General features: G+C 46.9%; 1 protein-coding gene across 6 annotated transcripts in view; it reads right to left on the bottom strand.

The window, feature by feature from the left end:
- The window catches only part of SLC8A1 (solute carrier family 8 member A1), a 98,877-nt gene extending 77,374 nt beyond the window's left edge, over nucleotides 1–21,503 (bottom strand). For 4 of the 6 annotated variants that reach the window (XM_085219074.1, XM_085219073.1, XM_085219075.1 and 1 more), the window contains exon 1: nucleotides 6,028–6,405. The gene's annotated coding sequence lies outside the window, so the exon portion shown is untranslated. Of the gene's footprint in view, nucleotides 1–6,027; nucleotides 6,406–21,349 lie in introns of those variants that run through there. The other 2 variants (XM_085219072.1, XM_085219071.1) reach the window with 2 other exon arrangements.
- Between the last annotated feature and the right edge of the window lie 3,550 nt (nucleotides 21,504–25,053).

The raw sequence follows: 25,053 nt of genomic DNA, 5'->3' as shown, positions 1-25,053 counted from the left end.
GTATTATTTTAAAATATGTATGCTTAAGAAAACAATAGTGTGGGCATAAAGTATTACTTATCTTTGTGGTTCTTCACCATCTCTTTCTAAAGGGCAGTGGTTTCAGCAGAAAATTCTAAACATCCACCTGCCCTTGTTTAGTTAATTTTCTCCCTGTGGCAAGTTATATCCTCGTACATGTACAATTATTCAGAGCAACCAGGCATTGTGAAATCCCTTTGGCAAGAGGAGAAAACAGATGGTTCTAGAGAAAATATTATGCTTTGGGTCACTGATTTAGGTCATAAAGAATAGGAGAGTCCCATCACACTTTAGACCAACTCTGCCGTCTTAAAAGGATTTGAGCACTGGAATTCTCAGCCAGAAAAAAAAGAAGAAAAAAAAAAAAACACTCACTAAATCAGATTAATAAATCACTTGAACCTTATTTGCCATCTTCTTCTCTTTCAAATATTCTACTACAATTTTTTTCTTTTAATCAAGTCCCATATTTTGTTAAACGGGAGGAACAAAGGCCTAGAGGCTTGCACCTGAACAATCCATCTTTCTGGGCTTCCCATGCAGCTCTCCTGTACAAACAACATTTTTCCCTTAGACTGCTGGAGACAAGAGATGTGGAACTTTTCTGGAGGGCTCAGATGAGTGGAGAAGTGCTGGACCTTAATAAGGAAAAATATGCTAGCCTTGGCAATGTGCAAGTGGCTTTCTTTGAGTGGTCATAGCATCCTCCAACTTTGCACTGGACACTCCAACATTCTGTGGCGCAGTCATCAAGAAAGATTCACAAGCCACCTCCTCTTCTCCCCCGTTCCTCCTGGAACCAATTCACAATCAATGTTATTAACACCAGACTTAGAAATTATGGAGGGTTAGAAAATGCTTGGCCACAGCATGCTGGTTATGTGTATACAACTGGAGTCTGACACGCAAAATCTCTCAGAGAAGCAGCTGCTATAAAATTAGCAGTGTTTCTTTATTTGCTCAATCCAAAATAAACAGCTCAGTCCCCGGAGACCCTCTTGCTCCGCATTTGCACGGGGTCTCGGCCCATGCTCAGCACGCTGCTGCAGAGGCAGCGGTAGGAATATTCCCAGACAAATCATTCATATTATTCTGTATCAAGAAGCAAGGCTACCAGAATGCCAGCTCTCCCTTCAAAGCCGACTTTGCTAGCTTTTCATTAAGGTATCTCAATTGCATTTCCCAGCCAGGCCATCAACAAGAAAAGCAAACGCATCAGCTGGCTGTATGTGTGTGGTGACGAGCCACAAGCCACCACGCTGGGTCGGCACAACCCTGCCAATAACCATTGCCCTTACACCAAAGAGCAGTGCCAGAGCTTCTTTTCTCCTTGGATCTGGTGCTGGGGTCTTTCAAGTAGAGCTGGAGCTAACTGAGAGCCAGCCCCCAGCTTGGCTCCCCAGAAGCTCCCAAAGCACTAGCGGCAGCTTTCGCATAATCAGAGGGGAAAGCCTGCAGGAATGTGTGATCCCTTCGAGGCAAGCTCAGCTTCCATCCAGACCCCAGCCAAGGGACATTTGTCCAGCTTTTATTCCTGCCTTCAGGGTTGTAAAACCCCAGGAGAGCAGCTTCTGCACAGAGCGAGGCTATGAGGGTTGCAAAGATATTTGCCTTTCAGATGGAAAAGGGACCTTGAGTTTTTCCCCCAGACCTAGGCTTTACAGATTGGTAGGGGAGAACTCGCATTCCTAGCTTGTGCTCCAGCCTGCAGCTCAGGAGAAACCAGCTTTTGGGACCCTCCTTCGATCATTCCCTGGCAGGAATAGTCTTCAGGTTGGCTGCTTGCTGCACGCAAAGCCAGCCTGAAAGCTGGTCTGAGCTTCAGCAATGCACAGCTTTTCCTTGCAGCAGCCTTTCCAAAGTCCCATTCCCATCTGGGCATTTCGCCCTTACCATGTCTACTTTTAGACCCTGCACCTTTGTGTGATGAGGTTTGCGACCAACTGCAACAGGCAGCATTGCTATTCAGAGCACTGAAATAATACTGCTAGCTTGGATGCCTTTGATATAGGATTTGGGCAAGAAAGGTTGGGTTCACGAGGAAAGAGTGGCCACACAAAAAGACTTTCCATAGGAAATATTTTTCGAGCATTCGACAGCAAACTTTCTGCAACACATAGCAGCTGTAACCCAGTGGCATTCACATCATTACAGCCAGCACCACAGACAGATACCCAGCTGTGCTTGCCCCACTGTACCATCAGCACGATGGTGAATTTGCTGCCAGCTTGTACAGCATTCCTATGGCTGTGCCACCAGTGCAAGATGAGAGCAGCACTGTTTGAATCCTGACTTCTTCAAATCCTCACACCCTTCTCCCAGGTTGTCTTGCAGGCAAGCAGCACCCAATAGTCAAATGCAAGCCATTTCCCTTTGGGAAAGCTCTGCACACCTTACCTCCACGGCATCTATCTTGTCTCTCCATCTCCGGAGGACTAACAGCCTCCTCCACCCCCCTTCTGACCTTTCCCGGCCATGCTGCATCCTGCACACCTGCACCTTGTTGAAAGCAGCACTGTGATTTACAGCAGAGCGGCTCGAGCAGATCCTGCACTGGGAAAAGACGTGATGATTGTAGGAAAAAGCAGCAACAAATTGTCTGAGCTCTGAGAATCAACCAGGAAATTAGCAAGGAGCCTACATCCAGCTTCCTGAAGCTGAGGGACACAAAAGGAACGCAACAGCCTTGATCTGGACATTGCCCTATGGCGCAACTCCTGCAAGCTGTGATTTTTACCCATCCAAGCAGGAGAAGGAGCTGAATACCATGCTGGCCAGACATCTGAACCCATAGAGGAAAGCTGCTATGTCCAAATGCGCTGCAGAGTGCGATGTCACTTTAAACGCAGCTTGGAAAGCCCTTGGCTCGCAGCCCTACTCCTTCTTCTTTCTCCCAGCTCTGCCATGCTGAAGCTGTTGGCATTCCCTGCCCATGACCCTCCGGATCTCCACATCAGGAAAATGATTTCCAGGCCGTCAGCATCCTGATTGCATCAGTACAAAAACCATCAAAACCTTTCCAAATATAGTCAGAGGCACAAGCCCTTTGCGAAGCCAATTGGGTAAAATACACATCAGACCACCCTGTTTTCTGTAAAGGCCATTAAGAAGTTAGAATAATTATCAGCCTGTGGCTGATTTTTCCAAGTATCCTATCTATCTCTTGCATACAGCATCCAATCCCCTCCTACAATCTCCCCAGCAACTTTCCAAAATAAACAGATAAATAGAGAAAACAAAGCGGCCCTGATGTAAAATTTCAGCCAGATTGGTTGAATTTGGGGGCAAGCCTGTAGAGAATGAGCTTAGGAGTGTTTGTGAGGGAAACTCCAGCTTTGTTTTTTAATGCATGGAGACCAAGTGGCGAGCTGTACCTTTTCCCTGCGATACACAAGCTCAGCAAGGAAAATGCCAGGAAATGAGAAGCAAGGGAGAAATCCTTAATTTCTTTTTGTGCTGTGTTGTTGTTTTTTAACATCTCCCCTCTTCATTGCTGCTGTCTTCAAACCATTTCCCTATCCTCACAACACCTTTTTGTCTTTTCTTTATCGAGCGGCATCCTTTCTCACTATAAAATGACTGTTTAGAGGATAAAATGCTGTCAAACAAGCTCGGAGCTCCCGGGTAGCCTGGGGGTGGAATCATCTGCCCAGACGTGAGGGCTACCAAAGGACAGAAGGAATTAGTAGGCCTGTTGCTCTCCTCGTGCCTGCCTGTGCCCACTTGTCCCTCGGGTTGGCAGCTGCGTGTGGAATGCTCTCCTGGGCTCCACGGCAGGACGGAGCAGGAGGGATTGGGGACCCCTCCTGTGTCCCCAGCTCCACGTGGATATTAGATCTCTAGGTCCCAGGAAAGGCAGCTGAGCCCCAGTGCCACTTGGTCAGGCCCCAGTGCTGCCAGGCTTACCTCATGTCAGGGTTGGCCATCCCTCCACCCCACTTTGCCCACCTTCTCCACCTCCGCAGCAGCAAATCTCCTTAGGAAGCCAGGCCTATGAAATCACACTTTCCATGTCTATCTGTCCATCGCCCCCCCACCCAATTTCAGCTGAACTTGCCAGAGGGGTAGAGATAACAGAGAAAGCCAAAGCTCCTCTGAGCTTCCTGAATATAGCTGGTTGCAGTCAGCACCCAGCACTTAGGCTGCTCAGGTTGCTTGTGGTGCCCATATCACAATCATTTGTGTTGGCCACGAGGAATTTGGTCCTCTGGTGATGACAGTGCCTCAGGCTTTATTACAGGATTTGAATTTCATTGGGATGCTGGAGAACAGAGGCTTTTCTCCCATAAGCTGGCAGGACTGTACAGTACCAAAAACAGAGCAGAAAATCAACATTTGTCCTATATGGAATGCTAGAAAACTGCAACCGTGATGGCCCTGAGCAGAGCGGGACATCACCAAAGAAAGGCCAAGGCAACCAGAGAAGTGGTTGTGTCTACATGGCATCATGAGAGCAGGGATGTGAGACAAGCTCATACCATGTACAGCAGTGCCCAGAGAGCAAACCTGTTCAGTCTGGGCAGCCCTGGAACAGCCAGTGTTGCCATCTCAGGGGAAATATACAAATAAGATCTCAAACAGCTCAATGAGGGCAGGGTAGAAAGAAGCAGGCAAAATTTCATTGGCTTAGAACTGCTATTTAGTGTTGGCATGCTAGGATGAAAAGTGAGCGCATCCTCGAATATTTTGAAGACAAACCCTCGTACAAAGGGAGCTTTGAGCAACACATTTCCCAACCTGGGCTTCGGAGCTGTTTGTACCTCCAGAGAAAAAGAGGTGGTGCGGCATGAGGGGAGTCAGGCCACAAATCAACTTCCCTGCGGAGATGGAGGGGGGGGGTTCTGGTCGTACAAATGCTTGGCTGTGCCTTTGTTTGGTTTAAATGCAGTAAGAGGGGCAAAGCTGTGATTAAAGAACCAGCTGGAAAGAAAAGGGGGAGATGGAGACGTTTATCAGACGCATCCAAGTGAACACAAATGCCTTTCTTTGGTGACGTCCATTGCCCCAGCCAAAGCCACGCAGCACAGCTGTTTTTTCCCGGCTGCCATCACCACATCAATGTGCGAACATCCCAGCTTCCCTCTTCTGAATAAAAGCACACCTCTTCTCTTCATGGTGGCGTGAAAAAAGCATCAGAGAATCAAAGTGGGAACTGGCAGAGCGCGTGGAGAACCCCAACCTCTCTGTAACCCTGTTCCCATCACCCGTCTCACAGCTTTCCAACATCTGGGAGTGGAGGAAAGGCTTCAAGTAAGCATGAGCAAGAGGAGCCCTGAAATCAACCGCTCGCACCCACATGCCCGTGACCTTGTGGTTTTACTACAGCTTTCATTTCCAAACACCGGATCTCCCTAACGCTTGCTGCATTTCTACAACATCTTGGCAGTTTGCTTTCGCCCTGGAGAAAGAGCAGAGCTCGAGGTTGCTTAGCATGGCTCGGCGGGAGGGAAGCAACAAGGCTACGATTGAAGAATTAAACTAGAGATGACGGAAGAGCCCCAGCCATGCTTCCACCTAGACAAAGCCTACGTGATGCATGCTGCTTCATGCCAGCCTTTCAGAACGCATGCCGCTCGAGAGGAAAACGGGAATTTCGGCGTGGCCGCAGGTGTCTCTATCGCTCACCTCGGGAAGCATTTCGAGGCAGAAAACCCCGGGGCTGGCGGAAAGCAGCCCGGCCCGGGGGAGCCCGCAGCGCTGCTGGGCGGGGGCGCGGCACCCCCCGCGGCAGATGCCAGAAGCCCCCCGGGGGGGCGGCTCGCCGCAGCCCGCTCTTCGCTCCCGCATTCCCGAGTAAGGGGAGGCGTCCCCAACGTCGCCATCGGCCCCATCGCTTCGCCTCAAGGTACGCGGCCGGCTCGCAAAAAGCATCCCTGGGGCAGGGGGCGGCATCCCCCCTCTCCGCTCAGCCGGCGGCTCCCGTACGGCTCCGGCCACCTCGTCCCCGCCCGGTATCGGGGACCCTCGAATGCGGTAGGGCGGGGGCCGGCGAGTCGCGGTCCTTACCTGGCGGTGCGGCGGTTGGGGGACGGCGGCGGGTGCGGCCGGGGCCGGCTCAGCAGCGGCGGGGCATCGCGGCGGGGCGCGGGGCGGCTGCCGGAGCCCCGGTGCGCGGCTGCGGCGGCAGCGGGCGGGCAGGCGGGCGGGAGAGGGGAGGGAGGGAGAGATGGAAGGATGGATGGAGAAGCGCACACACGCGCAGCCCCGGGGATGCGCTCAGCCGGCCCGCCCCGCAGGCAGCCTCCCCTCCCTCCACATCCCCCCGCGGAGAAAGCCGCCGTCCCCCCTCCGCGGCTCCAGCCCTCCTCCTCCTGCTGCTGCTGCTGCTGCTGCTGCCGCTATTGCTGCTGGAAATATTTCCCGATTTCCTCCTCGGAGCGAGGGACTTTGAAAGGCAGGGCTGGCTGCGGACCCACCCCCGGCCGTCCTGCCCGCCCTGCCCTGTCCTGCCCGGAGCAGCCCCCAGCCCTGCCCTGCTTGCCCCCTGTCCTGCCAACTCCCTGTCCCACAGCCCCGGCTGCCCTGCAGCCTGCCGCCTGCCGGAGCAAGTCCGACCCCATTTGCACCCTGCAGAGTAAGGGAGCAGCTGGCATAGCTCTGCCTCCTCTTCCCCCCCCAGCCCCCCCATCCCCCCCGCTCCCTCTATCACTGGGTTAGGGAGCCTTGGGAGGAATGGAAAGATTGGCAGTGGGGTGCAAGGAGTATATTGCTGTGTTTGTCGCAGTCCCCTTTGCTACTGTCTGGAGGCAGAGAGGCCAGGAGAGTCCCAAGGTGCCCGGATTTGGGGTTCACTCCCTTCATCACATTCCCAGTGTCATGTTTGCATAGGACAGTGGGTATCATGGGACTGTGAGGTGACAATCAAGGGATGCTCCAGTCATTTAGTGTCTTGGGAATTTCTTCTGCATCTGGCCACATCCAGGACTGACACTGAACCCTCAGAGCCTTCTTTCCTGCAGGGGTTCAGTGGAGTTGGGCGGAATTGTAGAATCATAGAATATCCCAAGTTGGAAGGGACCCAAGAAGAGTACCATTAGATCACTGAATTATTAAGGCTGGAAACAAGCACTAAGATCATCATCCCGACCATCGAGGGATCATCACGTCCAACTCCTGGCTCCACAAAGGAGCCAAAAATCAGACCATATGTCTGAGAGTGTTGTCCAGATCCTTCTTGAATTCTGCCATGTTCAGTGCCATGCCCACTGCCCTGGGCAGCCTGTTCTGTGCCCACCGCCCTCTGGAGCAGACCCTGTCCCTAATCCCCAGCTGCCCCTCCCCTGGCAGCTCCATGCCGTTCCCTCAGGCCCTATCGCTGTCACAGAGAGCAGAGCTCAGTGCTCCCTGTGAGGAGCTGCAGCCACCATGAGGCCTCTCCTCAGCTCCTCTGCACTGGGCTGAGCAGGGGACCTCTGCACTCCTCATATACCTTGTCCTACAGCCCCTTCCCCATCTTTGCATCCCTCCTTTGGATGCTCTCTAGTAGTTTTACATCCATTTTGTGCTGTGGCACCCAGACTGCACCCAGCGCAGGAGATGAGGCCGCACAGCGCAAAGCAGAGGGGACATGCTGGCCTGGTGGCAGTGCTGGGCCTGGTGCCCCCCAGGTTGGCCCTCCTGGTGCCAGGGCACAATGCTGGCTCCTGTGCAACTTGCTGTCAGCCAGAGCCCCCCCCCATCCCTTTCAGTGGGGCTGCTGTTCAGCATCACACCCCCAGCCTGCTGCTGGGGGCTGCTCTTCTCCCCAGGTGCAGAATCAGGCACTTCTTTTAAACTCTATGGCTCGTGATTGCCCAGCTCTCCAATTTGTCTAGGTCTGTCTCTGAGGCCTCTCCACCCTTGATGCAGTCAACATCTCCTCCTAAATTAATACTGTCAGCAAACTTGCTCAAAACATCTTCTAGTCCTACACCCATGTCATTTATGAAAACACAAAGGAGAACTGGCCCTAAAATGGAGCCCTGGGGAATCCCGCTACTGAGCAGCCACTGGCCTGATATAACTCCATTTACCGTAACCCTTTGGGCCTGATTCATCAGCCAATTGCTCACCCATTGATTATATTTTTGTCTACTTCTGTGATGGGCATTTTGTCCCAGTGATGGGCATTTTGGAGGATACTGTGGGAAGGTGTAGGAAGGTGCTTTCTATCAAAAGCTTTACTGAAGTCCTAAAAGATACCTTCAACTGGCTTCTCTTGCTCAAATAGATAGTTGTCCATGGGAGATCCTGCGGGAAGCCAGCAGCTCCAGAGAACTCAGCCAACATAGACTTGCTGCACCTCAGGCTGACCCAAGAGTGGGCAGTTCCCCTCCTGCAATGCCCGAACAGCTCCTCCACCCTCTGCTGGCACCAGCAAGAAGTAGATGAACCCGTTGTCCTGCCCTCCAGAAAAAACTCCATCACTTTAACTACTTAAAGTAGGACCAAAGCTAATGACCCACAATCTGGTAGCTGCAAGTACCCAGTGACCTTGAGCAGCCCTCTGTGCTTAGGTCCTCAGGTGCAACGTGAACCCTGCAGAGGCAGAGCCACACTCCCAGCTCTTGCACCTTTCTACACTTCCTTCTCTCACCTGGTCAGTCATGTGTGTAATTTATGTCACCACTGGCACAATAGCAAGCCAGAATCCATCCATCCATTCATCCATCCATTCATCCATCCATGCATCCATCCTTCCATCCTTCCTTCCTTCCTTCCTTCCTTCCTTCCTTCCTTCCTTCCTTCCTTCCTCCTTCCTTCCCTCCTTCCCTCTCTCCTTCCTCTCTATCTATCTATCTATCTATCTATCTATCTATCTATCTATCTATCTATTTATTTTCTGATGGGGAGGATAAGATTTCTGCATCACCATTTTCCCCAGTAAGGATAGGAAACCACATTTCTCTGGTTGGGATCTGGTGTAAGACATGGATAACATCACAAAACCCATTTGAAAAATTCTCTGTGATGAAATGACCAATAACAAACCAATGAGTTGTTACAAGTGTTGCCACAGTTATTGGTATGTAATTCTGGTTTCACTTTAAGAACTTATTACCTACACACTGGATGAAAAGCATTTCCAAATAATTTGGTTTAGGGAAGACCCTTTTGTGTCCAGTAGTTGGGTCTGGTTTGGCAGCAGCTGCTGAGTGTAAGGCACTGTGCAAGCTGGCACAAGCTGTGTGATCTAAAGCAAGTGGCTCCCTTGCAGCAAACACAATCCCTGCTGATGCTCTTCACCCTGCATGCTGAAATCTAATCGGTGCAATAGTAAGCAGTAGAACTCAGATTTTAATTAGCTGTCAGCTGTGAAATTCTCCCTAAAGCTCCTCGTTTCTCTCAGTTATGTTGCTGACCTACTTCCCAGCTTTATCACTGGATATGGTACACAATTCCTCTGGAGCAGGGAGATATTAACTTGGTGCACCCTGCTAACTGCTGGGCTGCTTGCTCAAGAACCAGGCACGTCCCCAGCCTGCCTCTCCCTGCCTTTCAGCAGACTCCTTCCTCACCCCCAGGCTTCTCCAGCTGGAAGACCTTTTTGTGATATCAGAGGAATGGAGGAATGAAGAAAACCAAAGTCTGTCAGCATCGTGGTAATGCTCATTAGCCCATACAAATGTGCCCTTCACATCACCCAGTCGGAACTCCAAGGAGACAAGAAAAGTGAAACCAAAGAAGCAGAATTATCTCACCCTATCTGTGAGTTTCCTTCATCTGTATGAGAAGTGCCTGGTTGGGAGGGTCATGAGGCTGATAGGCTGGAGGCTGAAAGAAGATGTCTTTCATTCTCCAGCCCCTCACACACCTCTTTCCAGGCACATTCAGACCTTTTCTTTTCAAAATTGCCATTTAAAATGTGGAGCTGGGCTGGGAAAGAAAAAGCATAACCCAAGGGGTAGCTATCTTTCTTCCCTGCCTCTCTTTGCAACCATGCAAGTGAACACCTACCACTGCAAACACACTTACAACCACTAATTAGCGGTCTCAAAATCATGGAGATTCTCGTGCCGATGCTAAGGAATGGTTCATTCATTCATTCATTCACACACACCCACAGCTCCTTCCGACAGCAGCCTGCACCTCCCTGCAATTGCTGGAGGAGGTTTCTGGATATTGGCTACATATGCAGAGCAGAAAGACGATTCCTTCCTGCAAATAAAGGAGTTAGTGGACTGTGGAGTCTGCAGGACAGAATGGTGCAGGCCAAATCTCCACTCAGTGCTTTGCAAAGACACCTGAGTTCCTGCATGCTTTGGAGGGGGGAGACACAAACATCTAGATATTTCTTGCATTTAAAAATCTTGCCCCAAATTCCCTATAAAAGATGTATTTCTGAGCAGCTGTCCTATCACCCTTTTTCAGCCTTGTCTGGAGCATCTCAGTGGGAAGTTTTAGTCTCAGCTCTCTTTTTGTGGGTACAAATAATGCTGGAGTATAACCAGTGAGCCCTCAGCTAATGCTTAGTCATTTCTGTACACGTGTTCCTTGAGTCCCTCAGGAAGTGCCAGGGAGATCCAATGGGAGCAGATGGGATGTCACCTCTGGCTTGCCATCCATCTGTTGTCGCTCCTCCCTGCAGCAGGCTTGTGAGTGTGCCCACTGAACCTTCCCTTGGCTCTCCTCTGTCTGTTCTTGGCAGAGACCTGGAGATCCCTATGAACTGTGTTTCCAGAAAAGATGTTTCCCAGGCATAGTTTCCAGAAATTTTGAACATTCGCTTTCAGTCTCACCTTCACACCTGCCTTTGCTGGTTGGAGGATAAATCAGGCATTTAGAGACATGATGGATGGAATGGGGCACAGCAAGGAGCAGGAAGGGCAGTCCTCTGCACTCTACCTTGTACACTTTTGTTTGAGCCCTCCAGGCAGTGCCTGCCTAGCTATTTCCCAGCATATGGCACAGTCTGAGTCCTGATCATCCTGGGGAGGTCTGAACACATGGCAGGGGTTCATTGGCCTGACTGAGCCCTTGGATGTGGAAACCTGCCATGTGGCTGAGCATAAAGCAGAACTTGTAGGGCACAAATTTAGGGGCTGCACATATTTCGCAAACATCTAGTGTGCAAAACTACATGCACACTTTGAACGCAGCCTCAGAATCTCACTTTTCTGGGAGTAGAAGCTCTAAAGCCTTCTGGCAGCTGTCATTTGTCTCAACAGCACCAGCATCTCACTCTCATCCCTGTTCCACAGGCCAAAACCGCCTCCTAGCCTGAGTCACTGTAAAATGAAGGACCAGATGTCCCCTGCTTGACTGCCTGTCCCTTAGCATCTTTTCCCACCACCACCAAAAAAAAAAATCAGCTTTGTTTTGCTGTTGCAAAACTGCAGAATACAGGAACTAGAAAAGCAGATGCAAGGCAAGGTCAATCAAAGAGTGTTTATAGCCCAGGGACTCTCTGCCTCCAGAGGAGTCTCCTGCAAAGGGCTGCAGAACTGAAGTGTGCCAGCTGGGACTTCAAGAAACAACAAAAGTGCAAGCATCAAGATAATGGTGGCAAGACCTGGAAAGCCACGGATTGCCAGCTGAAGACAGTATGATGCTTCCTCAGCAGCTCCAGTGTCATACGAGGCCATATCCATCATTTGATCTTCCTGCGATGCTCCCATGGCTATCAGTGGGAGCGCCAGGGCAAATTAGATGTAATGCATAGCTCTGGCTGTGGCCCCTGGTTGTGAAGGTAATTTGGCCTCCTCAGCACAATCTGTTTGCCAGCCCTAAGCTAGGCTGTGTACTCCAGGGAAAAGAGGCCTTTTCATTAAAAGTGAAGAGTGCCTCAGCTGCATTGAGGCACCTTCTCTATATTTTATTTATATATTCCAAGCCAAGAAAGCTGCTGGAACACCTCACAAAACTCAAGCCCATTAGAAAAGAGGAGTAGAAATGACTTCTCTTAAAGGAGAACCTGAATGAATGGGCTCTAACCCATGCCGCACTAGCAGGGGGGTCCTGAGTTGCAAGTCCAGGGAATGGGAACCTCTACTGAGATATGATCTTGCTGTTTTGGAGAAATGTTCTCTCTTTTGCACCCCTGAAGATGCATGGACCAGAAATGGCTCATCTTCTCTGTGCTATGCTTCTTGTTCTAAATGTAGTAATTGAAGTCCTGCACATGAAGAGCACGCAAACAAAGAAGAAACCACATTTAACTTCCTGAGAACCTAATGACTTTTTTTTTTTCCTGGGGGATTTTGGAGAAATGAAACTACACTGTTTGTGAGACTATGTTCTCTGTTTCAAATTCCCTGTGAAGCCATGTACCAGCCTGCTCTCCAACTGGAATTTCGAACAGGGCCTCTACAGAACTGCTTAGAGCTGAAGAGCTTTCCATATTTCACAGTGCTTTAAAACACTGGGAGATGGTACTTTGCCAACCATATCAAGGTTAGAAAACCCCAGTTCCGTTGTGAAAATCTGCTCCTATGGGAAGTTGTGCTTCTGGCAAAGTAGTGTGGGTTGTGAGGCTGCATTCCTGGATTTGCAAGTGCAGGAGAGACATGGGTGGGTTTGTGAAGGAACACATGCGTGCAGATGTTTCTTAATGCAGATTGTGCAAGACCCAGCTTCTTCTCTCTGCATTTCTGCTTATTCAGACAAACTCTTTCTCTCCCATGGGTGCTCCCGTCTCTTCAATGGGTGAGACAATTTCCTGTACATAGCTGTCAATCTGAAAACACACGTTGCCGCAATGTTGTTATTTATGTGCAGCACTGGGGAGACAGAATAGAGCAGAGACTTGGGGATTCACACACGCATTGGCTCTGAACCAAAACTACTGCTTCACCTCCTGCCTCACCTGGGCTTTTCTTCTTCATTTGTCTCTCTTCCACGTAGTTCACACACACTAAGAAAGCTTCTGGGTCCTGCATCTTCAAGATATCAGTGTGGTATTTCTGGTATTTGTGCCAGAGCTGTTAACAATATCTGGCATTTTATTTGCATTAGTAGACTCCAGAGTTAATAGCTTTATTTACAGTATTATTTGCATCAGGAAGGTGGGAATAAATAGGAGAAGTGAGAGGCCTAGAAGACGTGAAGAGACACTGAAGGAATGTGGACTGTCAAGTCCACAGAAGACATAACCTCATCAATCTGAAGGAATAGATGTTTCCCACTCCACTGTTGATAAGATAAGAAGTCAGGAGGTTAATCTTCAGCTGGGGAAACTGAAGTTCCATGCGAGGAGAAACTTTCTAGCCATGAGAGCAGTGGTGTGGGTAGCTGGATTGTCTGCAGAGAGTGGGGAGTCTGCGTCATGGAAAGCTTTCAAGATCGAATGTGCAAACCTCTATTGCGCTCAGATCAGGTGTCAGCATCCCAGCTCTCAGCATCATTTCATAAAGAAGGTGACGAGCAGATGAACAATCAGGAGACATACATCCTTTACCTCTCTTAGCAACCTCTTCTGATCATTTTTGTGCTTGAAGCTTTCCCAGATGCTTTCAGGAGCAGGTGACATGGAAAGACTTGTTTTGTGAATATCTGTCCTGCCTCAAATCCTTATCAAATCCTTCACTCTCCCTTCTGCCCTCTTGACAGCTATATGTAAGGTGGGCAGACAAATTCCCTGCCTAAGCTGCAGCATGAGGAATGGCTGGCTGTTCCCCAGAGCAATGTAATGTCCATGCCGGTGACTAACTTTAGGCATGTCACAATGAAATGGTTTGAGAAGCTACCAGACCCTACTGGGAATAAACAGAGGAACAATGACTATGCAGCTGAGTATCCCTGACCAGTAGTTACGCTAAGTAGACAGCAGCATGAAAAATGGCAGAAAAGAAACATCAAATGTAACGAAACCAAACCACCAGCTTAACTGTTGACTGAAGTAGGAATTACCAAGGCAACCATATCATGAATAACAAACAAGTGTAGACAGTCAGCAACCCAGGGCCAGTGAGGAAAGAATAAATATGTATGTATGGATGGCTTGTCTGGGAGAATCTGAACTTGGTAAAGAAGCAGAACCTGGGGAGATTCAAAGGGGCAAAACAAGAATATAAAATAAAGCACTATGAATGAGCTGTATCAGCCAGGTCTGAGGTCAGCCAGGCCTTTCTCTGGCTCTTTGCAGGGCCCAACACATTGTGGTGAGGGCTCTGGGAGGACAGAACTGGCTCAAGTGGAGTGTTTGCACAAATCATAGTCAAAAAAGCAAGGACACGTGTCACATGAAATCCCCTCCTAAGACAAGCAAGGCAGCTACAAGTCAGGATATAAGCGGGGAGTTAGCATGGTGAAACATTAGCTTTATTAAGGTTAAAGGCTTCAAACTTGTCTTGTTAGTTTCCGTAGGCTGCATACATCAAGGCACGTTTCAAGATAATCAAACTGTCTGTTTCAAAGAGAAGAATGTTAAAATTGGATATGTTTTTATCAACAGGGACAGAAAATGTCTTGGAAACATGAGTAGTGGCACATCTTGAAATGCTTACAAACTTGCCCTGTTTTGTAGCATTCCTCTAGGTTTGTGCATCAAAGCATGCTTTAAAAATAGTCTGTCTGGCTATTTTTAAGGTATGAACATTTAATTTGGATACCTTTACATTGCTAAAGGCCAAAGGTTTTCTAGTGCACCATCACAGAGGTGCATCTTCAGGCATTTTAACACATACCAGGCGTACTTGGAAGAGGCTTACCCTGGCCTCTAGGAATGCAAGGACTGTGACCATATTATGGATTATCAGGTGAGTCTCTGGGGATTTAAAATGGAGATTTGCAAGAATCTACAAAAAGAATGATTAATTGTTATGAAGTACTCATGATTTGTCCTGAATCTTACTCAGTGATTCGTTGCTAAACAGACAGTTGCTCACTGAGCAGATTTTCACTGATAGCCAGTACAAAGCTTTTCCTTTTTGATAAGGAAACATGAAAGGTCTGTATACACTTTACTCCTCCATATCATAACAGACAGCTTCATTCATACTCACAGCAGCAAACCTTCAAAATTAACTCTTTCATTTAGGTTAGGATGCAGACCTGTCATATGTCAGAGGAATGATGAGGTTATCAGCACTGCTCTAAAGTGCTCCAGTATTGGTTGCTGTTGTTCTTAAGAATTCACTTCAAATCAAAGCAGCTCAAGAGAAAGGGTAAATGTCTCAGTTGTGGAGAGAGATGTTTCTTGAAGCATGCATTTTCCACAATCAGTGGCAAAAAGTTTTTAAAAATGCGAGAATGCATTTGGTTCCCAAGATGTTCTGTGGACTGGGTCCAGTGAAGAATGTGGCAGCAGCACAAGCACAGGGTCTGCTATGGTGCTGGGACTATTTTATTTTTTTATGTTAATCTTTGAGTAATATAGCCAGAGTGCAAGAAGGGCACCTTTCACAGGTGTACGTCTGTATTTGTACAGGATTTTGCACACAAATTAACACTACCAATAAGATTTGGATGACCTGCTAGAATGTTTCCACAAATATTTGGTTAGGCTGCAATTCTGAAAGACATGCAGGGGAGGTGAATGCTAAGAAGTTAAACCTGTATGAGCTCCTCAGTCAGGATGGGGATTCTGCCTTGTGCCAGAGCATTGGTATAACATGTGGCTAGCATTTGAAAGCTGTCCCAGCAGTCAGCAAAGCAGTAAACACCACTTTTCTGGATGGTCAACAGAAATGAAGACCTACTTATCCAGCTCAAGTTGGGGCAATCCAGAGCATCTGTCCTGCTTCTGAATCAGCCACTTACCCTGAACAGAAAATACTTTCAGAGCTGTGCCTTGAATAGCTAAGCTCCAAAAGAGCAGCCTAAATCCAGGAGGTCATCTTGGAACAATATTTGGCGGGCCAAAGTGACTTAGCATGCTGTAAGGGACCATATGGAATAAGTTATGCCGCAGTAAAACAAACACTTGTCTCTCACATCCAGTGTTATTGTTAGCAATTTATTTGACTGAGCATATTTCTCAGCAGCGACAATGACTCACTGAATAACAGGATAATACCACGAATTGCTAGCATGTTGTGGTCTGTGGCCACAGGAAGGGTTTTACTTTTACTATATACATGTTGGCAGTTTGAGTGCACTAGCAGCAAATCCAAAAGTTTATTGCTGCATCTAGTGCAGAAGCACAAGATCTCTGCTTGGAGCCTTTCTGTAAGCCAAAAAGAAAGCATGGGGGTATTTTTAATGTCATGCTTCCCAACTGCAGCAAAAGCAAAGAGTTGAGAATTGGTTGCCAGAAGAGAAGACGTCACCTTTACTTTGCTTTTCTTCCTAATCCCATTGGATATGGTGATCACTGGAGCTGGGAACCAGCATGAGAGCAGGCTGTCCCAAAGGGATGGACTCTGTGGTCCCCATGTAAAGATTCAACCTTGCTGCAGGTTGCTAATTTTGAACATGGACTTCAAAGCACGCTGATTTGGAAGGGTGAAGAGGTTGCAGGACAAGAGATAAGACTGGTCCATCATACCCCAGTCCAATCATGTTGTAGAAGAATTTGTATCCAGTGCACCTCAAAGCAGAGAAGAAAGCAAAAGGGAAGCATCTGTTGTGCAGAAGTTTCCAAGAGGGACTCAAGGAAGTTTTGGTGGGAGGATAGAAAGGCAGCAGCTTTGCAGGACGCTTTCCTGCACTTAATGTATTTTGTTATTTATCCATTTTCACATTTTCATTTAGCTCCCTGCTTTTGCTTATGTAAGAGGAAAAAGGAAAACAAGCCAAGTCAATGTTCCAGTGAGAGGAAGGACAATTCTCTGAAAGGACAGGAAATGGTGTGTGCTGGTGTCATGCAGGAGTAGTCTGCAACCTCAAGGGCATGCTGTGGTCTGCAGGACAACCTGGGAAACATCCCAGAGACAAAACCTCTGCTGAAACATCCTGGACAGGATGAAGGAAGGGCTTGAAAGCACTGGGAGACTGAGGAGAGGAAAAGGGCTTTACACCTCATTCCATATAGCATATTCCCATGGGAATTAAAACAGTCCCTACGTATAGCTTCCAGTCCAGTGGGGAAAATTCTGTATTCAAACAGAACTCTTTGACAGAAGGAGCTCTAGAACGTTTGTCTTCTCTAGATATTCACAGAAAAGCCATTAAGAATCATTAAGCAGATTCGAACCCAACCCAGTTTGGAACATGTATCTTCCTGCTTTACTGAAATTTTGGCATTTGCTGAAATCCCAGTTCCATGATTGCTTTCCCTTCTACCTCTGCCCACATTTCTGTACAGATGAATTGACATGGAGTTCTCCAGAGTCTGGAGAAGGCCCAGATGGAGAGATCAGAAACTGAAACCTGTATTTTATGTTAGCAGTGTCAGAGTTCTACATTCCAGGGATTTGGGAAAGATCCTAAGAGCAAACATCCCAAACTTAGAAAGAAATTTAGCAGTAAATGCAAAAGAAATCCAAGTATATTGAAGTATGGAAACTAAAACAACTTCGGCTTTGCCCTGCAGTGACCCCATGCAGTAAGAATACAATTACGATTAGATCACAGGAACAGTTGGAGCCCTAGATAAGAATAAACCAAGTTTTGAAGGCCTCCAGACATACTGTGTTGATTTGCCATATTTTCTCCCAATGTAGTGCCAGAATAACACAGAGTTCCTTAAAGAATCAATTAAAAACTGTCAACTCAGAAATTGCCTGATCTGCTTGTAAGTTGGCGGAAAACAACACCACTACTTAAGGCTGTCATTTTGCTGCTTCCTCCCATAGCAGCACATGGAAGATTGGAGGGAACGATAACAAAATCTCCCTCTGTTTGTAGGATTAGATGTTTGGTGACAGCAATGTCCTCTCCAACACATATAGCTTGGACCACTTCCAGGCAAACCCCTTCCACCACCTGGTGTCTGAGCATGTTTCCTTTGTACTTTTCTGTGCTCTTCTTCCTCATGCATAACTGAGAGGTCTCCCATTCCTTTCTGGAAAAATACCTCTGTGCATCTTAGTAGAACGACTGCACTCTGATCTTGAATGTCTTCACCCAAAACTGAACTTTTTAGGTAATGCAACTCTGCATTCATGCCATTTTTTACCTCCTACACTTGTAAAGAGGCTTTCTCTGTGCACTGGATACCTTGCCTGCAAATCTCTGTCCCTGGGTTTCCCTTGTATGAGCACAATACAGCAGCACTGTGGCTCAGTATACTAACTAGATCCTAATTCCTGAAAACTGAGTACCACAAAGAACTGACTTGTAAGAGTGAGTCTGCATTAAAGGCAACTTGTGTCATGGGACAGAAGTTTGGAAGTATTTTCTGTCTGTAAAGTGACTAAAAAGGACAACTGGATTTAGACCAGCAGAATGTTATTTACTCATCTCACCAAAATGTGCAGTTAGTTATTATACATTGAAGTTTTATAAAGAAGAAAAAGCTTGTGAAGCTGGATAGCACACAGTTTAGCACCATGACACAAAAATGGCAGCAGTTTCTCTAAAGCATAGGCGTATAAGTGTATTTTTAAGTCCCATTTGAAATGCTACGCTTATTTGAAAGGTTGGTGGCCACATGCATAAAAGATGCTGAATGGCTTTGTGTGGACAGCTGCACCAGGTGGCAATTGCAGGACATACTGCAGTGCCTTCATGTGGTGTTCACAGCCTGCAAAGCCAGACTTTTCCCCAAACACCATTCATTTTGGAAAACTGCCTGTGTTGTGTTTGTGAGTCCCCTAGTGAAACCTTCTCCAGGTCAATTGCTGTCCCACATCCTAAATATGTAGAGAAGCAAAAAAGAGAGCATGTTCTGGGCACAAGAAAACCAAAGAAGACAGCTGCACTTTTTCACAAGATTTTTGAAGCCTTATATTCCTCAGATATCAGCTTTTTGGTTAAACCAGAGGCAGGGCCATCCTGTAAAGGACCATCATAAAACACTTTCTAACTTTCTGTGGTATGTCTTGAATGGGGAATGGTCACTCCTTCCATCTCCTTACAGGATGGATGTGACACATCCTACAAACCGTTTTCCTTAGAAGAAAGGCAATAAAAAGTATTTGGTTGGATAAGCAAATCGGTCTGTTAGCGTGTCCCCAGAATCTGCTCCAATCTTCTGACTCATTAAGACTCCATCATTCAGGAATCACCATAAAAATATATAAGTCATTGGAGTGAGGAGGATGTACACTTGGACTGATGCAAGCCAGAGCCAGTTTGCAAAATCCTTGCTGAGTGACATCATGGCATAGCCCTCTTCCATGTGATTTATTTTGAGGACCGTCTCTTCTTGGGCATACTAAAGAGCAGAAATGTCCCTTCCCACAAGAAACTCTGCATTTAGGACCAGGCCAACACAACCTCACTTGCTCCAGATGCCGCCAGAGTTGAGACAGCTTTCTCTTCCACAGCACCAGCAAGGACAGCTTCCAAGTGTGGCTTTGCCTTTGATGCCTCACCAGTGAGTTTTGTGCCCAAGCGCACTCAGCGTCCAGTGGGCTGCTGGTGAGGAAAAGGAGCAGTGAGTGTGAGCACCTCGCAGTGGGTGCTCAGGGACCACTTGTTGTGACTTGTTGCTTGTAAAAGGCTCCCTAGCAATATGACTACAAAGGTGATTTGACTATTTATATTCATGCCCAGGGTGAGAGTGAGATCCTGCCAGCTTTGCACAAGAGACCAAACAAACACCAGCAATACCCAGGACTAATTGACAGTAAATATTTATAACAGCTAGTATGCTGATAATAATAATAAACTTTAGGGATGAAACAATCTGTGTGGTATTGCTGCTGATGGAGGGGGACACAAAGGAGAGGTCACTTGCAAGGTCTCGGTGCAGCTCTACCCAATAGCAATGGAAGCAGTCCCAGTAAGCGAGGAGTGTAGGAGTGTCCTTTCATTGTAATAGCAGCATAAAGGATTGTTTACTAGCGGCTTGATAGCAATTAAAAAGCTATTGGCCCCGTTTAGTTTAGGATTAATTTCCGTGCTTGCATTTCTATAGAAAGGCGATAAGTGCTTGAAAGGTACTTGTCATAAAAAATAGAAGTTCGTCTGGCATAGACAAATCTCAGCTGCAGCCTAATTGCGAACATTTCCAGCACATGGGAAGAAACCAGGCAAAGGGAAGATAAGCAGCTCAGTGAGTGTGAAAGCCGGGCTTGTGGGAATGTCCATAGAAATGCTTGCTAAATAAGGGGAAACCAGGGCTGCACTCACAGACCCTCTCGGCAGCAGACTTTACTACGGAGTTTCAAGTGAACGCTCCCATTATATTCTCCTTATGTAACAACAAGGGAAAGCATTTTCATTCATGAATGGAAATGCTTATGACATTTGTGGTCTAGTAATTTCCCTTTATGATCATCTGTCATCGTATCTCTGGAAATCTCTGACAATTTCAGTCATATTCCTGATATTATGTTTAGCTCTTTCTGTATAATTTCACTTCACCTGCTCTGCTGTTTTTTCCAGTCTATCAACCATCTGAAAAATGAGAAAGCTTTACCTGGCACTTTGCAGTGGGAGCATGAATACTGCGTTTTAACACCTGAAAGCACATGAACCTATGTACAGATGCGATTCTGTAGCCTTTAAAGAAAAATCTCATGTTAAACTGTATGGCCCCAAACCAACAAGATTTCAAGCCAAGGCTACAAGAAGATGATTGTGTGGTGCGGGTTTTTTTGGTGTGTGTTCTGTTTAACAAAACACTGCCGAGGAGAAAGCCTTTCTGCCAAGGGTATGCTTTGCTTTTTTTTTGCCAGTGCCCAGCTCAAAGAGCTAACGTCTTTCCCTGTGAGTTTGAAGGAGAGCGATTACTTTTGTGCTTTGGAAATAGTCACAATAGTGCACAGCTGTTTTCACTGGGGTCGACTTCCACCACGCTGTAATGACAGTTCAAGCCATACCAAAAATCCTCGCACAGGATGTAGTCAACCTCAAATCTGGAGAGAAACATTGAGAAACTGCCTCCGAGTGCCAAGAAAAACAGCAGCCGTTTACAACATGCTTTTCCTAATGTCCACTCAGCTCAACCCACACGTCAAACTGGACGTCTCAAAGCGAAAGTAGGGCAGTCCAGAGGAGAAAAACCCCTTGACTATTGTGAAGAATTTTCTAAGCATAACATGACAGGGCTCAGGCTCTGGGAGCCACCTCTGATCTCTCCTACCCCTTCATTGAAGCCCTAGCATGGGGTGTACTGAAAGACCACATCAGGAGTGATAAAATGCTTGTTTTCCAAGAATCTTTTTCTTGCCTCTTTCAGACACTTGGAAAATTTCTGTCCCTCCAACAACAAAGCTGCTATATGTCGCGTTCCACGCTCGGAGCTTAACTGTCTATGCTGCTACAGGAGCCAGCCCACAGCACCAGATTTAATGCAGGATGCTGCATTAACCAAAACCCTAATTATCCCCGAGAAACGCTTGAATCCATTTTCACTTACCCCAGCTGAGTCTCAGCAGTTGTGGATACAGTAGAATGGAAAAAAGCCCTCGTATGATAGTGTCTCTAAATTTACCAGAAAGAAAGGAGCGGGGGTACTTGTCCTTTAAGTGTCTCTAAAGATGGTTTGCATAGCTGGATCTCAGCTTATCTATGCTTTTCTGCTTTTGCTTCCATACATGGATCTGTTCCCAACAGTAACTTCAAGCTGTCGAAAAGAAGCTATCTGGCAGCTTTCAGTTTCACCTGGCACATCAATGAGCAGAAATAAATAAATAACAATCTTTTCTACTAGATCCCCTATTTGATTTGTACTCCTCTTTGTTTCTTCCTTCTTTCTTCCTCCCTCCCTTCCTTTACCTCCCTTCCTCCCTTCCTTCCTTCCTCTCTTTTCTCTCTCCTTTTCCTTTTTTCTCTCTTTTTTTCTCCCCAGATTAAATTTTTTTTTTACTGTTGTTTCCAAAATCATTCTTAAGTGGGGGCAAGTAGAAACGACCAAAACAGATTTTTCTTCACTCTTTCCTGCAAGCTCATGCACTTTATTCTCAGAAATATCTTTTTGTTGCTGTTGTTTTTTCGCTTTGCTTGTAGGTCAGGGTTTTGAATGTTTATTACTTGGAAGCATTTCAATGCAATATACATCATGTCTGCAGCAAGGGAAGGTTAAAAGTCAAATTTTTTGGAGAGAGGGATTATAGAAGAGCCACGTGACTGCTCCCAGATTAGCAGCAGTAGCAGGAGGAAGCATTCCTCTGATAATACAGTAACTACCATGGGACGTGCCTGAAGCACCAAAGAGTGGAAGCTGTTGTTTGGAAGCTTCTTGCAGATGTGTTATGATTAAATTACTCCTCGTCCTCCTTCCCACCCCTCCAATCTCACCAGGTTTCAAAAAGGGCTGATAATGGACAAAACAATTTTTTTTAACATGGGGCATACCATGCCACAGGTCAGAAAACCAATCATAGGAGGGCTGCTCTGAAAGTAATGCTTCTTATTTCATTACATTGGTCCAGAGCATCAAAGGCAGATGGCAGTTGGTGGCATGGCAGTAGAGGCTGAACCTTCCCACCAATATCCCATTACATTTTGTTGCCATGTGACAGATGGCAGCAGAGGGGCAGTCTGACACAATGGCATCTGACATGGAAGTGTGTTTGGAGCAAAGGTGTGGAACTGAATTCCTCAGTGTAAAAAAACCAGCACCCACTGACGTTGACCCATCAACGCTTACTTGAGATTTTTCCTAAATATCTGTTAAACACATGGCAGAATAAAAGTTTTTTAAGATCTCACCAGCTCCAGCCCTACAATTAGTGACAAACTGTAATTTTGTTATTACAAATTACCCAATCGAGAGATGCTGCTTCAAACAACGTATTCATCTCCTGCTCTTTGATGCATAAGAAACTGGGGGAAGGTGTATATTTTGATGTGGCTTCTGGGAGGTTTCTAGCATCTACCTGGCATCCTGTGCCCTGAGAGCACACTTCTGTGTCCCACATTGAGCAGAAGTCCTGTGTGGCTTGGATATACAAAACAGGCAGGAAAAGGACTCATTTGCAGAAAATGAATGAGTACAAACTTGATGATCTTGGAGGCCTTTGCCAAACTAGATAGTGGTTCTATGATTCAGTGAAGGAGACCCTCCTGTTTCTGGCAGGCCAGTCAAATGATTAGTGCCTGTTGTATGAAGCAGTGGGAATCTGGAAATCTGACCCAGGATTTCTCCAGCCTTTCAAGAAGAGCCAAGCTCATCTCAGGAAGGTGCTCAGATGGGAATCCATGCCATTGATGCCTGTCAGACAGACCTGGTGACTCAGGAGAGAACCTCTTGTCCTATATTGCATGCATCAGCAAAGCCTTTGAACTCCTGCTTAATTTTAAATATGCAAATAATATTTTTGACTTCCCTGGGGTTAGCCATGTCATCATTCTGTGCTTGATTTGGTTGTATAGAAGTGGAAATGAAGCTGTCAAAAAGTGGCACAAAAAAAAAGAAAAAAAAAGAAAAAAAAAAAAAAGGACTCAAACAAGAATGACATTATCTGAGTTTCCCAGGTCTCTTGGCTGTGACTGTATTGCTCCAAAGAAGCTGTAGAGTTTACCAGAATGAGTTAAAAAAAAGCAAGATTTTTGGCTTCAACTCATTTTAGAAGTGTCCTCTTTTCTGTAAAGGAAATGTTGAAACCCAAATGTGCACATAACTTAAGAAAAATGTACGTTGCTTTGGGTTCTTGCAAATAAGATGATGACACAGCCCTCAGGGTTTGGGGAACTGAAAGGTGAAAAGAGCAGGCAATTTTCTGGCTATGTCCTGCCCTTCAGCACAGCCGCTGTGTGTCATCCCTGGTATGAGTGACACCACCTGCTTTGAACTCAGCTCTCTACACTGACTGGCCAAAGAGCTGCTCATATTTTCCATCAAGAGCTTTTCCATTTGTCCCCGATGAGAGAGGTGAAGTTGGTGTCAGGGCATGCGGATGGTGAGAGGAAAGGTATTTTTCTAATCAAAATAAAAAAGATAGATAATAGTGTCACCATCTAGTCCAGGCAAATCTGACCAATTGCCCATGACCTGCATGCAGCCTGGCCCAGCCCGCCCTGTGACTGTCCCCTGCCCCACACCATCATGGCGGCTCTGCCACACTGAGCGGCCCAACCCAACCTCCTCCCAGCAACCACACAGCGGTGTGCGATCAGCATGGGCTGAAACCAGCACACAGGGAGGGCAGAGTGCGGGGCTGAGTCGGTTATGGCAAATGGTTGTGTGCGTTGTGATATGTTTGCTAAACACAGGCCTGTCAACAGCAAAAAATATGCAGCCATGCCTTGCTTTTTGATACAGGGATTTGAGAACGGGTTTCAAGATTGCTGAAATAAATGATGAACTTTTTTTGTATATCTGAGACTCCATTTTCAATCTACATAAATACATTACCTGTGAATTTCAGAATGGAATGCATAGAGTTGCAATCAGATATTCAACTCAAAAATCTGACTCTGTCTCTCTACCATGCCTTTATAAGCCCTCTCCTACGAGAGAGAAACACCCCCCCCTCTTTGCAGTCACACCTTATCCGTGTCACCACTTTTTGGCAGTATGTACATTTGTGAGCAACCGTTTTCAAGGATGAAGCTCAGGAAGAGTAAAACGTCATCAGAAATCTCTGACAAACACCCAGGAGTTCACTTAGGATTGCAACCACTGCCACTGAACCCGACTGATGAATCAGTGTGGCAAAACAAGGTGAAATATCCCACTAGTTTATGAAGAGCGGCCGCCATGATGATGCAGGCCAGAGGGTGGGCTGGGCCACAGGTGGCCTATGAGTTGAACATGCTTGAGCTACTCAGCAGACCACAAGGAAATGGAAATAAACACCTCAGCCCTTCATGCCCATTGAGTCCTCTCGTCTTCCCTAAAACAAACAGAAGAGGGGGTGAAAACCCATCTTTGGGGGTGAGACAGGCAGAAGACATCTGAGGCTCTGCCTGGCACAGCATCAGGCAAAACGGCAGGAATTCAGGTCTGGGAGCAGGGCTGGTGCCTATGCCAGAGCAGGATGGTCAGACCTCACCTACTTAGCCTGATCCCCCTATGGACACCTTCAGTCCGCAGTGCCAACCCTGCCTGTGCTGCAGTTTCAAGCTACCAAAGAGGCATTGAAGCCTCTCTTCTGAATATCAATGTGAGTTTCACAA

This window comes from Meleagris gallopavo, chromosome 2 (genome assembly GCF_905368555.1).
Source record: "Meleagris gallopavo chromosome 2, MGAL_WU_HG_1.1, whole genome shotgun sequence".
In the NCBI taxonomy this organism is placed as follows: Eukaryota; Metazoa; Chordata; class Aves; order Galliformes; family Phasianidae; genus Meleagris; species Meleagris gallopavo.
The sequence above is the reverse complement of the archived record's forward strand: the minus strand, read 5'-3'. Positions and strand labels throughout refer to the sequence as shown.